This window comes from Belonocnema kinseyi, chromosome 9, assembly GCF_010883055.1.
Source record: "Belonocnema kinseyi isolate 2016_QV_RU_SX_M_011 chromosome 9, B_treatae_v1, whole genome shotgun sequence".
Taxonomy (NCBI): Eukaryota; Metazoa; Arthropoda; class Insecta; order Hymenoptera; family Cynipidae; genus Belonocnema; species Belonocnema kinseyi.
Genome location: NC_046665.1, coordinates 22,460,088 through 22,475,742, shown reverse-complemented (window position 1 = coordinate 22,475,742; position 15,655 = coordinate 22,460,088). Strand labels below are relative to the sequence as shown.

Sequence of the window (15,655 nt, the reverse complement as noted above, 5' to 3'; positions counted from 1 at the left end):
AATTAAATATATTGAAAACACATTCTCTTTTGGGGAATAGGAAACTATTCGGCGTTTACTATGGAAATAGAAATTAATAAGTTTTGGAGATATTCTATTCTTATGATGACATTTTATACAGATGGAAAAATCTCGCATTTAAAAGAATAGAATAATTTTCACTTTCACGCTGAAATCTGAAAATATTAATTTTTCTCCATTCAACGTTCATTACCGGGGTTCCAAATGCGAGAGTACCCATGTAGAAATATAAATCAGGGCACTACCAGGTCCTGATGAGGTTGCCTCGCTTTATTTAAGGACCGCATACGGAAATCCTATCAGGGCCTATGGTGTTTCGTTACGCTCGGACTGAGAAGGGCCGTGTGCAGCCAACCTTGGACAGTCCGTATCAGGTAAGCTTTCCTGTGCCTTTAAAATAAGTAAGGCCCTTCTTCGGGACGTATACATTTCGTATCAAATTCCTTAAATTATTATTTTTAAATTCAAATATAATAAATTATGGGCTTCAGTAGGAAAAGCAAATAAAAATTCAGTTGAGAATTAAATAATTACATATATCGTATGTAAAATAGATAGAATTACCGCCCTTTTCCTGCTTACATTTTTATGGAAATGTATTGTTACCAACACAGATGAATTTGAATAAAATGTTAAATATATGCTATTCCTACCTTGAATTACTTATTATTCTTATAACTGGCTATATATGAAAAGACGTGCACGTGTCGACACAATTGACATTCATAGATTCATAAATATTTGCAGAAAATAATTATTCCCATTATTATTCGGTACATTAATATTTTCTTGGCTGTTCATAAAATTTGAAGTAAAATAACTAGGACCGATGATAAATCTATGATAATATTGCAATAATATTTTTTCTTCTTTTTTTCAAAAATATTACATTTGACATTTTTATAATAATAAAAGGTTTTTTTAACTGAAAAAACGTTATTTATAAAAAGTATTAAATTTGAAGACATTTGCAATTGACAGGCCTTTCTTAAATAATGGAAAGTAAGGCAATTTCCGCACGAGTGGAGTGAGACGCAAGGCCAGAAAGAGGACGCTCGGACGTGCCATGAAGAGTAGAGGCGCCCGATAGTCTACTGCCGGATCTGTAGAGCTTGGCAAAGCAAGAATTTCCTTGTGTCAACGTGTAGACGAGGTGTATGATCTTGTCAGCCTCCGCCTGCTTTCTACTAGGGACGTTGGCCTTCGTGCATGCCCACACCTGCATAAAGAGCCGCCTGATAAGAAGAAAAGAATTCAGAAAAATTCAGAATCTGAATTCCCATTAAGGGACCGTTCACATATTACGTAACGCGCGAGGGGAGGGGGGAGGGCGATTTGTTACGAATTTTTACATGGGGGGCGGGGTCATCAACTGCGTTACGTAACGTCGATTTGATGATTTTATGCGATAACACAGGCCCACAAAAAGAAAAAAGTATCCTGAGCAGATCACCAGACAGGTGTATTCTTATGTATTTTTCGTCGCTGAATCCGAAGTCAGATTGAGAGATTTCCCAGGTACTTTTCTAGAAAAATGCAAAAAACATGGTTTTTTGTGATTTATAATAAAAAAATTGTTAAGAAATTAAAATATCCCTTACGTTTTACCAAACAGGTGTATTCTTATGTATTTGCCGTCGCTGAATACGAATCCAAAGTCAGATTGGGGGGTTTCCCAGTTACTTTCCGAGAAAAATGCAAAAAACGTGGTTTTTTAAGGTTTATAATAAAAAATATATTAAGAAAATAATATATCCTATACATTTTACCAGACAGGTGTATTCTTATGTATTTTTCGTCGCTAAATCCGAATCCGAAGTCAGATTGGGAGATTTCCCAGTTACTTTTTGAGAAAAATGCAAAAAACATTGTTTCTTACGATTTATCATAAAAAAAGATTAAAATGTAAGGTTTTAATTGGTTTCCTTTTACGCACACGTTTCTCTTTGAATGCTCGGTGTAAAGGGTTTCTGCGAAGTTTTTTTCCCGATGTTTTCTTTTCTCTTTTTATTATCCAGCAGTAGTCTGCCAACATATTTACATCCCATCGTCCTTGAAATCGACTTTCGAATTGTTTTAGGTCTTGGTGAAACCTCTCTCCTTGTTCTTCACTAAAATTACTATTATTTTTTGGGAATCGATCGATATGCGAATCAAGGAAATGGAGTTTCAAGCTCATTATACAGCCTAATTTCTGAAAATCTCGTACCATTGCTACTACAAAATTTTCGTAATACGCATCTTTTGTGGTACCTAAACATTTTGTTCACACGTTTTTGAAACTTAACCATGCCGCTTTTTTGGTATCATTCATAGTTTCGACAAATTTTGCATATCTAAATAAACTGCGGATTTCAGGGCCATCGAAGATACCTTTATTTAATTTAGCATCACTTTTGTGACTGAAAACTTGGCCCAAATATTCGAAGCATTGCCCTTCCCTGTTTAAAGCTTTAACAAATTGTTCCATTAAACCAAGCTTGATATGAAGAGGAGGAACTAAAATTTTGGATGGATTGACGAGGGGTTCATTTATAATATTCTGCTTTCCAGGTAACAAAAGATATTCTTGATGGTCAAGTCTTTTTTGTATAGTGATTTTTTCTATCCCTGCTATCAAACATACAAAGGTGCATGGATACTTGGTGAATCCAGATTGTTGTCCAAGTATCATAGAGAGAATTTTGAAGTCTCCACATAATTGCCACTAATGTTTTTATACTGAGAAAACTGTTTAGCTGGAACAACAAAAATTTTGTTGAGACCTTTTGTTGGCCAAACAAAATTGTTTTGTTAGTATAACAAACATTTTTTGTTGAGGCAACAAAATTCTTTTGTTACCCCAATACAATATTTTGTTAGTTTAACAAAATTTATTTCTTAACCTAACGAAATACTTTTGTACGGTAAACCCAATTATTTTTTTGTCTCCAATAAATTGCTTTGCTGTATACACAAAATAGTTTTGTCGGCGTTGTTAAACGTTTTTTAGGTCAAAAACATACTTTTTGTACTCTCAAAACCTCAATCATTCGATGTTGAAATGGAGATACCCTTTTCCCTCAAGACGATGTAATCTCGTAGCTTTCGTTCAAATGTTATTGGTCGATGAGACAGTGTAGGCCTCACTCCTTCAGAATTAAACGGGTCGCGTTATCCATAATGTTTATTCACTCAGATTAGTTTGAACAGCACGTTGGACGTTACCGGAAGATGGGACTTTACCGGTATTATCCGCCATCATAGAAATTAACTTGTGCACGTGCACGTGGTCCTACGAAACGAGTGCGCATGCGTGGTTGCTTCTTTCATTGTTTCATTGGCCAAACTAAATAGTTTTTTTGGCTCAACAAAAATTTGTTCGGGACAACAAAATAGGGCTAAACAAAATAATTTTGTGTTAAGAACCAAATATTTTATTTGTCCAACAAAATAATTTTGTCGTAACAACCAAAATTTTGCTCTGACAACAAAGGCTGCTCAACAAAATGGTTTTGTTGCGAATAATAAACTTTTTTTCTCAATGCATACTTAATTGTTTTCAGACCCATTTCAAGGTTTTAATACTGTTCTTTTAGCACAGTTGAATGTGCTAATGGTACAGGAGCGTCTTTGTTTGTATTGTGAAGAAGGACTGCCTTTAGGCTGCACGTTGATGAATCAATAAACAACCTCCATTTCTCAGGTTGATATATGTTTGTTTTAAGATCATGGATAAGTCCTTTCACATTTTTGCAGTGAACTAGATTTGTATCTTTTTCAAAATATTTGCGAAAGTTTTCCTGTCGATTTCGATACACAGTTACTTTAGTGCCCTTCGTCAACATATTCCTACTCTTTAACTCTGAAGCAATAAATTCAACTTGATCCTTCGATAGACCAGCTTCTCTAAATAGATCATTAAGATTTTTTTGATAACATTTTTGCGTAGGTCTCTCTTCACCGAAAGGGATGAATTCCTCTTCGCTATCGGAAGAATACTCGTCTTCAGTCTCATCGGAGTCGCTTGAAGCCGTCATATCTGATATGCTCTCACACGTTTCATTTTTTCTACTATGACGAGGATTCCTATTTTTTTTTTTAATTTACATCAACTTGCAGTGCATTAAATCCTGTAGTGAAGCTGGCTCGTGACTCGTTTCTTCTAGGCCTTCTACAGTCGTCTTTTTTGTAAGCTAAACGCTTGTAACAGTAGGATAAGCTACTTGATTTTTTTAAATTTTGTTCACACCGTCTACTGTGGTTAAACAAAAAAAGCAATCGTTTTCATCGCATGGTTCTTTCCATATTGTCGGCGTTGTAAACTTTAGTTTGCTCTTATCCTTATTGGTTTTGCAACGACTGATCATGTTGTTGCACGTGCTACAGATTACATGAGGAACCCAAGTTTCATGTTGTTGTGAAATTTCAATTTCAAATCATGTTCTGTATCAATCTCTCATTCGGTTTGTTATTTTTCTTCCTCTTTTCCCAATGTATTCGCTGGCTTCGTTACTACGAAGGGCTGGGCCGGACCAGCCCCTGCATCCAAGTTAGTTTACTAGTACGATCAAGTGAAGCGTGGAGGCTAGATGGCGCTGGGAGTATTTCCAGGCTATATTTATATGGCAAGCATAGGAAAGATTAGTGAAAAATTAATTTGATTAATATTTTTCGCAATGGCATTCGGTTTTATGTATGACAAATTAAAGTGTGAACGTTTTTTAAGTTTTACTACTTTAAAAGTTTGCACTGAAATAACAAAAATCGGTGGAATGCGGTGTGTTACTCCTGCATTTAAATATAAGATTATGACAGCTTCTCCAAAAAAATTAATTTATTTTATATGTCAGAAGGTAAAGAAAATGTTAAAGTCCGACAAAAAGCCATCACAAGAGAAAATTTTGTTGTAAAACTCGAATGCGGCATGCGCGAGACATTTTTTTTTACACAAGATATTTTGTGGGAGCGAAACACGATTTCAGAGGATGAAGTGGCACTGTTCTGGAAGTTGCAATAATTGATTGTTGTTTAATTTAGTAGTCTTAATATTAGTGTTGTTTATATAATAATTGGTAATTAATGTTTTAGTATTTTTGTTTGAATTGTTTGTGAGATATAAAATATTATCTTCACATATAATTATCTTCATTTCAAACAAAAAAATTATGCAGAAATATAAAAATTGCAATAAGTACAGTGTGCATATTTGAATGAAAAATATGAAACATTTCATCTTTATCTGAAACGATATTTTGATTTTTAAACATTCTTTCGTTGAATTGTAAAAAAAAAGTTTAAAAAACTATATATTTTAATAAAAATTATAGAGCATTTTATCTTAAACTAAAACTATATCTTTATAGTTTAAAATTATTTTGTAGAAATATTAAAAATTAAATAAAGACTAAGTATTTTAATAACAGGTTGGCCGTTTTAATCCAAGAAAGAATTCCCGGTTTTTTTCGGTTCTGAACATTTTTCACGGCCAATAAAATTTACATGTAAAAATTTAAGGTACTAACACTTTTCAATTTAACAATTTTTAATAAAATGCAGATAAACCACCAAATTTAGAATTTTTAACTTTTAGAAATTAATGAGTTCAAAGATTCAGACAAAAATTTAATTCACATTATCATTTTCAATGCTCTAAATTAAAGAATCAATTAATTTTAAATTTTTTATATTATATTATTTTAAACAATTTTAAGTTAGAAACGTTAAAAATTGAAAAATTAAATTAAAAAAAAGAATACTTCTTAAATTAAATTCTTTTCATTTTTGAAATAAATCGAATTTTTCCTACAATTTTTAGAAAATCCTGTAAATTAAAAAAAAATCTTAAAATCTTCCTGATTCTTTCATAACAATTTTAGAAATCTTATTAAATCCTTTTGAATATTCTCTTTAAAAAAATTTGCACATAATTCGAAAGTACAATAAGCATGGACGCGATTAACTTGATTTATAGTCGAAAAATATAACGATAAAACGGTCAAAATCTGGATTGAAAAAAAGAAGACTAAAATTTTGCGTTTTTTTACTTTGTGTTGCGAAAAATGTTAAAAAATGCAACTTTCATACAATCTGGATGATATCATTAGAGAGAGGGATCTCGAAAATAGTAGGTAAAGTATCTCAAGAATTTTTCGCTCAGCTTTTTCATCATGAAAAATAAGCTCGAAGAAGGTACATCCGAAAAGTGTCCATGTGACGTTAAAGGGTTAATAGACATTGTATCAAGATGTGAGTGGTATTTCATAGATAAATCAATAAATTTGGTACCATTACTGTCAAAAACCTGCTGCTGCGAAGTGTTGGCCACGATGACAACGGGCTTGAAAATAGGATGTGCAGAATGATTCGTCCGGCCCAGTCCCGTGCAACGACTGTACGTTAGAGTTAGTTCGACAGTCGACTAAGTAAAGCGTGCGGCGCAGATGGCGCTGGGAGTCTTTCCAGTATGTTTTTACATGGCAGGTATAAGTAAAATTAGTAAATTTATAGTATTTTTCAACTCAAGAAACAAAATTAAACTTATAATTATACTAAATTTATTATTGAATTCCAAATACGTCTATCAAATTTGTATAAAGTAGTTTTGTAAAAAATAAGTTGGAAAAAAGCCTGGAGAAACAACAAATTTATTTGATAAAAAATAATAAGAGTTAATAATGCTAGATGTTTGTATAAATTAGTATTTCATTAGCACCAGTAGCCCTCATACAATAACAGATGACTTAATGGAATAAACGAATTAATCAATTGATTCCCGTGTAGAAATAGCCCGGTTTGACCCGACCAGAAGAAGGTTTCTGGCCAGAATCTGACCGGGTCAAACCGAGATACTATTTTGTTAATTGCCCGGCTTGGATCTGACCAAGTTCCCACCGGGACCCAGTCGGGACAAAAATGGTGCATAATATAAGTATCATAACCTTAAAAACATCTTAAGAAATATCCACAAACGACTGCCGTAAGTTGGTCGTTTGTAAATATTTGAAGGCGAAAGGCCAATTTTGTGTATTTTTGGTGTTTTTTTATCAATTATGAAAGAAAAATTAAACTAATTTTAATTATATGGTTTCCCACTTTTGGTGCTGCGGTTCAGGATAAAACGTCGATGGACGCCAGGTTATCCGTTAAGAAATTAAATTTAAATCTCGTTAAATTTCAGAAAATTGTATCCAATTTTCTGGAGCAGGCGGATTATTTATAAAGGTAAGTGAATTATTTTGTTAATAAGTGAGCATTATTAAAATTCTTCATTAATGTTAAGTCAATTTACTCAACCGGTTTCATAGGTTAGGATGTCACGTGATACCCCTGAAATTTATTTTATCTCTTGTAAAAAAACCTATGCAAACTAAGTTACGCTTAAGGTAAATTTGTTATGCAATTTAACTTTAATTTCTTACAATAACTTAAGAATCATAACCTATATTTTAGTACTTACATTGAATCAATGTTTGTAGTTAATATATTTATTATTATGAATGCAGTTCTCAAATTGAAATTCCAACATCTTTTTACAGGTGGAAATAAGTGCTGACAAAGATTCTTATCTCTATCAGTTGGTACAATATGTTCGCTGTGGCAAAAAGGCTCCAGTAAAATGCGATCGAGGAGCCCAGTCAAAAACCGGTCGGATTTCGACCGGGTTACCCTATTTGTATCCGGGATCGAAAGCCTTAGTCATTTAAAAAATGTAAGCTTCTCACTTAAAATTTATACATTATTTTCAATTTATAAATAACTTCATAATAATGCATTTTTTATCAAATATTGTTTCAGTCTAAAATATTCAATTTAAAATTGGTTTAATTGAGAAAAAGAATAATTATTGAATAGTTAGAAATATTTCACCAAATATTTAAAAGTGAAAAATTTGAAACTGAATTGTTTTACCTAGAAAGCTTTGAATCTCTAGAATTTCGGAGAGCTTTTAAACTTTTAACGTTACAATTTTAATTGTTCTATTTAAGAAATGCTTTATTTGTAAGTCATTTTGTTAAATTTTGACGTATATGTAATAATTGAACACTTATTATCTGTAGACAAAATTTGAGTAATTTTAAGGGCATTTAGAAGTTTTGAAAAGTTTCAAAATTTATTTTTTAATCGGTAAAAATCTACATTTTGTTTTAAAAAATCATTTCAAGTTCAAAATTTATTTTGAAACTTTTCAAAACTTCTAAATACCCTTAAAATCACTCAAATATTGTCTACAGATAATAAGTGTTCAATTATTATGTATACGTCAAAATTTAACAAAATGACTTACAAATAAAGGATTTTTTTAAATAGAACAATTAAAATTTTATTCTAGAGATTCAAAGCTTTCTAGATAAAAAATTTCAGTTTCAAATTTTTTACTTTTAAATATTTGGTGAAATATTTCTAAATATTTAATAATTATTCTTTTTCTCAATTAAACCAATTTTAAATTGAATATTAATATTTGAATAAAAATGCATTATTATGAAGTTATTTATAAATTGAAAATAGTGTATAAATTTTAAGTGAGAAGCTTACATTTTTTAAATGACTAAGGCTTTCGAATTGAAAAGGTTTAATTTTTAACTTTAAAATGTGGAAATTCCTAAATTTTAAACGGAGTTGGAATCGTTCTGATACAAGGCGGGTAGTGGGGATGGTGTTTGTCCTAGCCTTGATCTATGATGCGGTGTTGATCGGTTGAAGATTCTGGAAGCTGCCTAGCCGCCGACCGGGCGCTATGGGGCAGACTGGTTTTCGGGCCGGTGGAAACCGAAACCCGAGCGTCGTGAAGCGGTGTTGGCTGGTAACTACTTGAGATGCAGGAAGCTGACAGGGCGCTGACCGGGCGCTGTCGGGGCAAGGTAGTTCGGTCGGTGGAAACCGGGGCCAGAACTAAGCGGTGCTGTAATGGCAACTCCTGTTGCTCTCGGAATCGTCGGAGAGGGGGCCTGGTTCGAGAGGGCTTCGTTCGCTGCTGGTGGCCGTCCCTTAGCTGGATCGGGGCGGAGGCCGGGCTCTGGCAGATAACACCCGATTACTGGTCTGGAGGAAGGTGTCGAGCTGGGCCATGGACTTCGGAGTGGGCCGTCGACTGCTGGGCGGCCGTATGTGGATGCGGGTGGCACCCTGGCTCTGGATAAACAGGCGCCATGCCTGAAGGCCGTCCATCGATGAATGCCAGGGGCATCAGCCGGGCGCTGACGTGGTTTCTTCAGGGCCGGTGGAAACCACCTCAATTTCCTCGACCAGGACGATGTCATCGTCGTTGTCCTCGGGCAGAGGACGCTTCGAGGGGCTTGAGGGGACGCAGGAAGCGGGAGAGGAAGGAGGAGTGGGAAGTTGGACGGGGAGATGAGGTGGGATGATGACCAGCAATCGTACGATGGCCTTAGGAGGTTGGGAGGAGGTGTAGGAGGGGCGGCGATCTTCTGGGCGACAAGTCGCTTCGCGGGACTCGCGGAGGGCTGCAAGGCTACGGCGAATGCGCGTCTGTTTGCAGGGACGGGAACGGCGTTTTGGGTTGGGACCAGAGATAGGTGAAGGATGAGAAGCCCTTTGGAAGAGAGAGAGACTCGCAGGGAGTATCGAGGCTGTTTGCAAGCTGACCGATCCCGTTGAGAAGAGTTCGAGGGTTGCGGGGTTGTTTGCAAGCTGACCGACCTCTTGAAAAGAAAAGTTCGAGGGTTACGGGGCTGTAAAAGCTGACCGACCTCTAGTACAGATTCGAGGGTAACGGGGCTGTAAAAGCTGACCGACCTCTAGTAAAGATGCGAGGGTAACGGAGCTGCGAGAGCTGACCGACCTCTTAGGTGAAAAAGAGAGACGCAGTGGTAGGAGGGATGGTTGGGGAATCGGATAGGTGCGAGAGAGAGAGAGAGAGAGCAATGGCTCGACGGGGCTATTCAAAGCAAACCGCCACCAAGGAGGAAGAGAGAGAGGAAGTTTAAAGAAAAACTGGAATTGATTTAAAATTTAGAAACTCTATTGCTCAAAAACAAAAAGTGATACAAAGATCGTGACGTTCTCTTAGGATGGTGAGTCCGGACAGATTGTCTGAGCGGAATGCTCGGAGCGAGAGTGCATCTTTTGGGTCAATGCACCCGTCTTTTAAGCAGCGGGTCCGAGAGGCTGCCGGCCGTCGGTTGGCGCGGAGCTCTCGGCGAATCGTGAGAGAGGTGGAGGGGCGTTTCGGACGCCTCGGCATCCCCTTCCCTCTAGTCGGACTGTGCGCAGGCAGCGACTTTTGAAACGCGCGGTAGTGTTCCAAAATTTCCGCCGTTCGTAGAAAAAAAAATAAATGACATGAAAATATAATATGAAGAAGAAACTTTGACAAAATGAAGAACTTAAATTAGAATCAAGGAAAATGACAAAATAAAATACAAAGAAGAACTTAAATGAAAATAAAATTCGACAAAAGTAACTTAAATGACATGAAAATTAAATACGGAAAAGAAGCTTAAATTAGAATCAAAGGAAATGACACAAAATAACTTAAATTAGAATCAAATAAAATACAAAAGAAACTTAAACGATATGAGAACTTAAATTAAAATCAAAGAAAATGATATAAAAATACGAACTTAAATTAAAATTGAAGAGAATGACATAAGAATTGAGGTTACAAGAAAATAGATAAAATGTACAATAGAATTTATATTATAACGCGCGCGATTCTTATTTCTAATGGAGATTAATCTCCTTTGCTCGGCCTTTCCCTGGAATTTTAATAATAAAAAAAATCGTATTTTAATTTTACATTTGATCTTGAGAGGATTTACGTATTGTCAACGTAAGGTTGGCAGCCGCTGCCAGCTTTCCCAACGAGGATAGAGGAGTGAGAGAGAAGGCACTTAGTCTTATGAATCATGGTCATGCGGGCCAGGCTATCCATGGGACGGGGAATCCTTCCCGTGCAGCTGCCGAACAGATGGCCTTTACGGCTTCTCTCGCCCTTTCTCCCATTGAGTCTAAGACTCACAAGGTTAGGCGAGGTCGTAAAGAGGCCATTAGAAAGCAATTAGGCTGGAAACTTGTCCCAGCTTGGGTTTACGTGAGTAAACATGAGCATGGAATTATTCCAGAAAATTGCCTGCTGATGGCTCTCAACTTTATTAATTATTTAATTAAATATTCAACTATTCAAGACTTAATATTAAAATTCTTTGAATTAAAATTGAAAACTTAAAAAAGAAAATTTTTTAAGTAGAAGATTTTCGGATTACGCTCAAGAATAAATATGGAACATTTCATCTTAAACTGAAATGATATCTTCATTAAAAAATAACTGGCGCAGAAATAAAAAAATTATATAAACGCTGTATTTGGTTTCGTCACGCTGCGCTGGTCGGATCCCGGCCGGGTGTACCCAGTCGGTTTCCAGCCGGGTTACCCGATCGGATCCCGGATACAAATAGGGTAACCCGGTCGAAATCCGACAGGTTTCTGACTGGGCTCCTCGATCGCATTTTACTGGAGCCTTTTTTCCACAGCGAACATATTTTACCAACTGGTAGAGATAAGAATCTTTGTCAGCACTTATTTCCACCTGTAAAAAGATGTTGGAATTTCAATTTAAGAACTGCATTCATAATAATAAATATATTAACTACAAACATTGATTCAATGTAAGTACTAAAATATAGGTTATGATTCTTAAGTTATTGTAAGAAATTAAAGTTAAATTGCATAACAAATTTACCTTCAGCGTAACTTAGTTTGCATAGGTTTTTTTACAAGAGATAAAATAAATTTCAGGGGTTTCACGTGACATCCCAACCTATGAAACCGGTTGAGTAAATTGACTTAACATTAAAGAAGAATATTAATAATGCTCACTTATTAACAAAATAATTCACTTACCTTTATAAATAATCCGCTTGCTCCAGAAAATTGGATACAATTTTCTGAAATTTAACGAGATTTAAATTTAATTTCTTAACGGATAACCTGGCGTCCATCGGCGTTTTACTGTGTTTTTAGCATTAAAGACTCCGGAAGTCGCCGAATCGTTATTACGTGCAAGCATGATAACTTAATTCAAAACCTTGTTCGGAAAAAGTTATTTCTCTTCTTATTACATTTTTTGCTTATTCAAGATAATACATAAATACATTAAAAGAAAGCAAAAATCGTATTACAAAAAAAAAAAAATAAGTATAGTTTCACGGGGAAACTATGTTTGAAAATTTAAAAAAAGTTGGTCAACGATTTCGCAGTCACCGCAAGTCTGGGAACCGCAGAACCAAAAGTGGGAAACCATATAATTAAAATTAGTTTAATTTTTCTTTCATAATTGATAAAAAAAACACCAAAAACACACAAAATTGGCCTTTCGCTTTCAAATATTTACAAACGACCAACTTACGGCAGTCGTTTGTGGATATTTCTTAAGATGTTTTTAAAGTTATGATACTTATATTATGCACCATTTTTGTCCCGACTGGGTCCCGGTGGGAATTCGGTCAGATCCCAGCCGGGCAATTAACATAATAGTATCTCGGTTTGACCCGGTCAGATTCTGACCAGAAACCTTCTTCTGGTCGGGTCAAACCGGGCTATTTCTACACGGGAATCAATTGATTAATTCATTTATTCCATTAAATCATCTGTTATTGTATGAGAGCTACTGTTGCTAATGAATTACTAATTTATACAAACATCTGGCATTATTAACTCTTATTATTTTTTATCAAATAAATTTGTTGTTTCACCATGCTTTTTTCCAACTTATTTTTTACAAAACTACTTTATACAAATTTGATAGACGTATTGGGAGTTCAATAATAAAATTGAGTATAATTATAAGTTTAATTTTGTTTCTTGAGTTGAAAAATACTTTAAATTTACTAATTTTGCTTATATCTGCCGTGTAAAAACAGACTGGAAAGACTCCCAGCGCCATCTGCGCCGCACTCTTCACTTAGCCGACTGTCGAACTAACTCTAACGTACAGTCGTTGCACGAGACTGGGCCGGACGAATCATTCTGCATATCCTATTTTCAAGCCCGTTGTCATCGTGGCCAACACTTCGCAGCAGCAGGTTTTTGACAGTAATGGTATCAAATTTATTGATTTATCTATGAAATACCACTCACATCTTGATACAATGTCTGGTAACCCTTTACCGTCACATGGACACTTTTCGGATGTACCTTCTTCGAGCTTATTTTTCATGATGAAAAAGCAGAGCGAAAAATTCTTGAGATACTTTACCTACTATTTTCGAGATCCCTCTCTCTAATGATATCATCCAGATTGTATGAAAGTTGTATTTTTTAACATTTTTCGCAACACAAAGTAAAAAAACGCAAAATTTTAGTCTTCTTTTTTTCAATCCAGATTTTGACCGTTTTATCGTTATATTTTTCGACTATAAATCAAGTTAATCGCGTCCATGCTTATTGTACTTTCGAATTATTTGCTTGCTTTTTTACTACTGTGGTTTATATTTGTAAAAACGTGGCACAAAAATATGGTCAAGTCAAACAGATAGCAGATAAGTATTTCCTGTAGTTCTTTACTTTAATTACAATTGTGACAACGATTTCGAAAAATTTTAATTTATTTTTCAAAATTTGTTTAAATAAATGGTTAAAACAAAGATTTTTTGAATAAAATAATATGAAATTAGTGATCACTTGCCGCAAAAACCTTGGAAACCATGTGTAACATGCATATTAAATATAACAGTAAAATATTTCGTTTTTTGTTATTAATTTTATATAATTATTTAAACAATGGATATCGATTATACATGTTTTATACCTATTTCGTTCCGTAGATTACAATTCTAATTTAGTTTTGCAATAATTCGATTTTTTTGAAAAATTTGTTTAAAAAAATTGTTTAAATCAACTAATTTTGCAAAAACAATAACAAATTCGTAATCAGCATTCAAAAAAATGTCGAAAACCATGTATATCTTGTATTTTGGTTATAAATAGCATGCTCTAATCAAAGATTTGGGGTACTTCAAAATTTTCGAAAATTTGTTATTGTTTCTGCCATGTTTTTTCAAATATAAACCACAGTAGTAAAAAAAACAAGACATAGTTTGAAAGTACAACAATCCTGGACGCGATTAACATGATTTATAGTCGAAAAATATAACGATAAGACGGTCAAAATCTGGGTTGAAAAAAAAGAAGACTAAAAGTTTTGCGTTTTTTTAATTTATTTTCCAAAAAATGTTTAAAAATGCAACTTTCGTACAATTTGAATGACACCATTAGAAAGAGCGACCTCGAAAATAGTAGGTAAAGTATTTACGAATTTTTCGCTCAGCTTTTTCATGATGAAAAATAAGCTCGAAGAAGCTACTAGCTGCGCACAGGAGTTTTAAGCACTTATGTAGAGTACAACATTACAGTGTTACCCTTGTGTAATCTGGTCGGATTACCAATTACTAATTTTTTTACATATACATATTTCAATTAAACGAATCAACTCCTTGTAGTTTCAGGGGATATGGTTTTTCATGCGTTGCGGCAGTTTCCAAAGCTCTGCAAGGATTAAAATTTAGTGGAAAAATTTGAAGTTATGGTTTTTTATGTATTTCAATCCGTAGTAATCAAATTTTAACTCAGGTCATTTTTCATTTTTTCGCTTTTCAGTTTGAAAAACCATAAAAACACATGAAAAACCACGTTTTTGCATTTTTCTAGAAAAGTAACTGGGAAACCCGCGAATCTGACTTCGCATTCGGATTCAGCGACGGAAAATACATAAGAATACACCTGTCTGGTGATCTAATCAGGATACTTTTTTCTTTTTGTGGGCCTGTGTAATCGATTAAATTTTAGCGTGGCTTTGTTAAGTTTATGTTAGCAATGAGTTCTGTTGATATTGGCAAAAATGCTTATGCGGTGCATTGTGACAGAGAAACAAACGACTGCGGTTAATAAATAAATATTTTATAAACTAATCATTCTGAGTTTGAAATTATTAATGTAGAAAAATACCAGACAGTAATATTTGAATATTCTATAAGTGATATTAGGATGCACACTGTTTGAAGCGCTGTAAAATAGCAAAATCAAGATTTGTTACGTTACCGGTGGGGGGGGGGGTGTTTTGTTACGTTGCGTTACAACTGGGGTGGGGGGGGGGGTCCAAAATAGGTTGAAAATTGCGCCACATTATATGGGAACGGCCCCAAATACGTGAATTTTCTTTCATCGAAAGTTCCACCAAGCAGTAGAAAAAAAAACAAAATATATTGTTTTGTCATGTACTATGTCGCGACCCTATATCTATATATATATATTTAACTATGGATTACTAAACTCTAAGGGAATTCACATTGTTCCTATGTGTAAAAACGATTCTACCCAAAATCTATAAATTGTATTGATTTAGAAAGATAGATAGAAAGAAGAGGAACGAAGAAAAGAATATGCCTCAATCATCTCTTTCATCGCTGATAAAATCATCAAGACAGGATGGAAACTCATGGAGGAGTCTACAAATATTGATTTCTGGAGTAACCTATATGTACCATTCTCATGTGGATACTTTGAATAACAGGCAACCGTTTCATCCCCTATGACGTAGTCTGGACTTATCAAATATACCTTGGACAACGGATGCTATGCCCTTTTTCGGAGAACTACAATTTCTGAAGGTTACACCTAGAGGAGGGTGGAAATA

General features: G+C 34.7%; 1 protein-coding gene across 1 annotated transcript in view; it reads right to left on the bottom strand.

Moving 5' to 3' along the window:
* Positions 1–1,028: 1,028 nt before the first annotated feature.
* LOC117180810 overlaps positions 1,029–15,655 on the bottom strand; it is a 308,700-nt gene continuing 294,073 nt past the window's right edge. The window contains exon 7 of the mRNA XM_033373331.1: positions 1,029–1,240. The gene's annotated coding sequence lies outside the window, so the exon portion shown is untranslated. The remainder of the gene's footprint in view (positions 1,241–15,655) is intronic.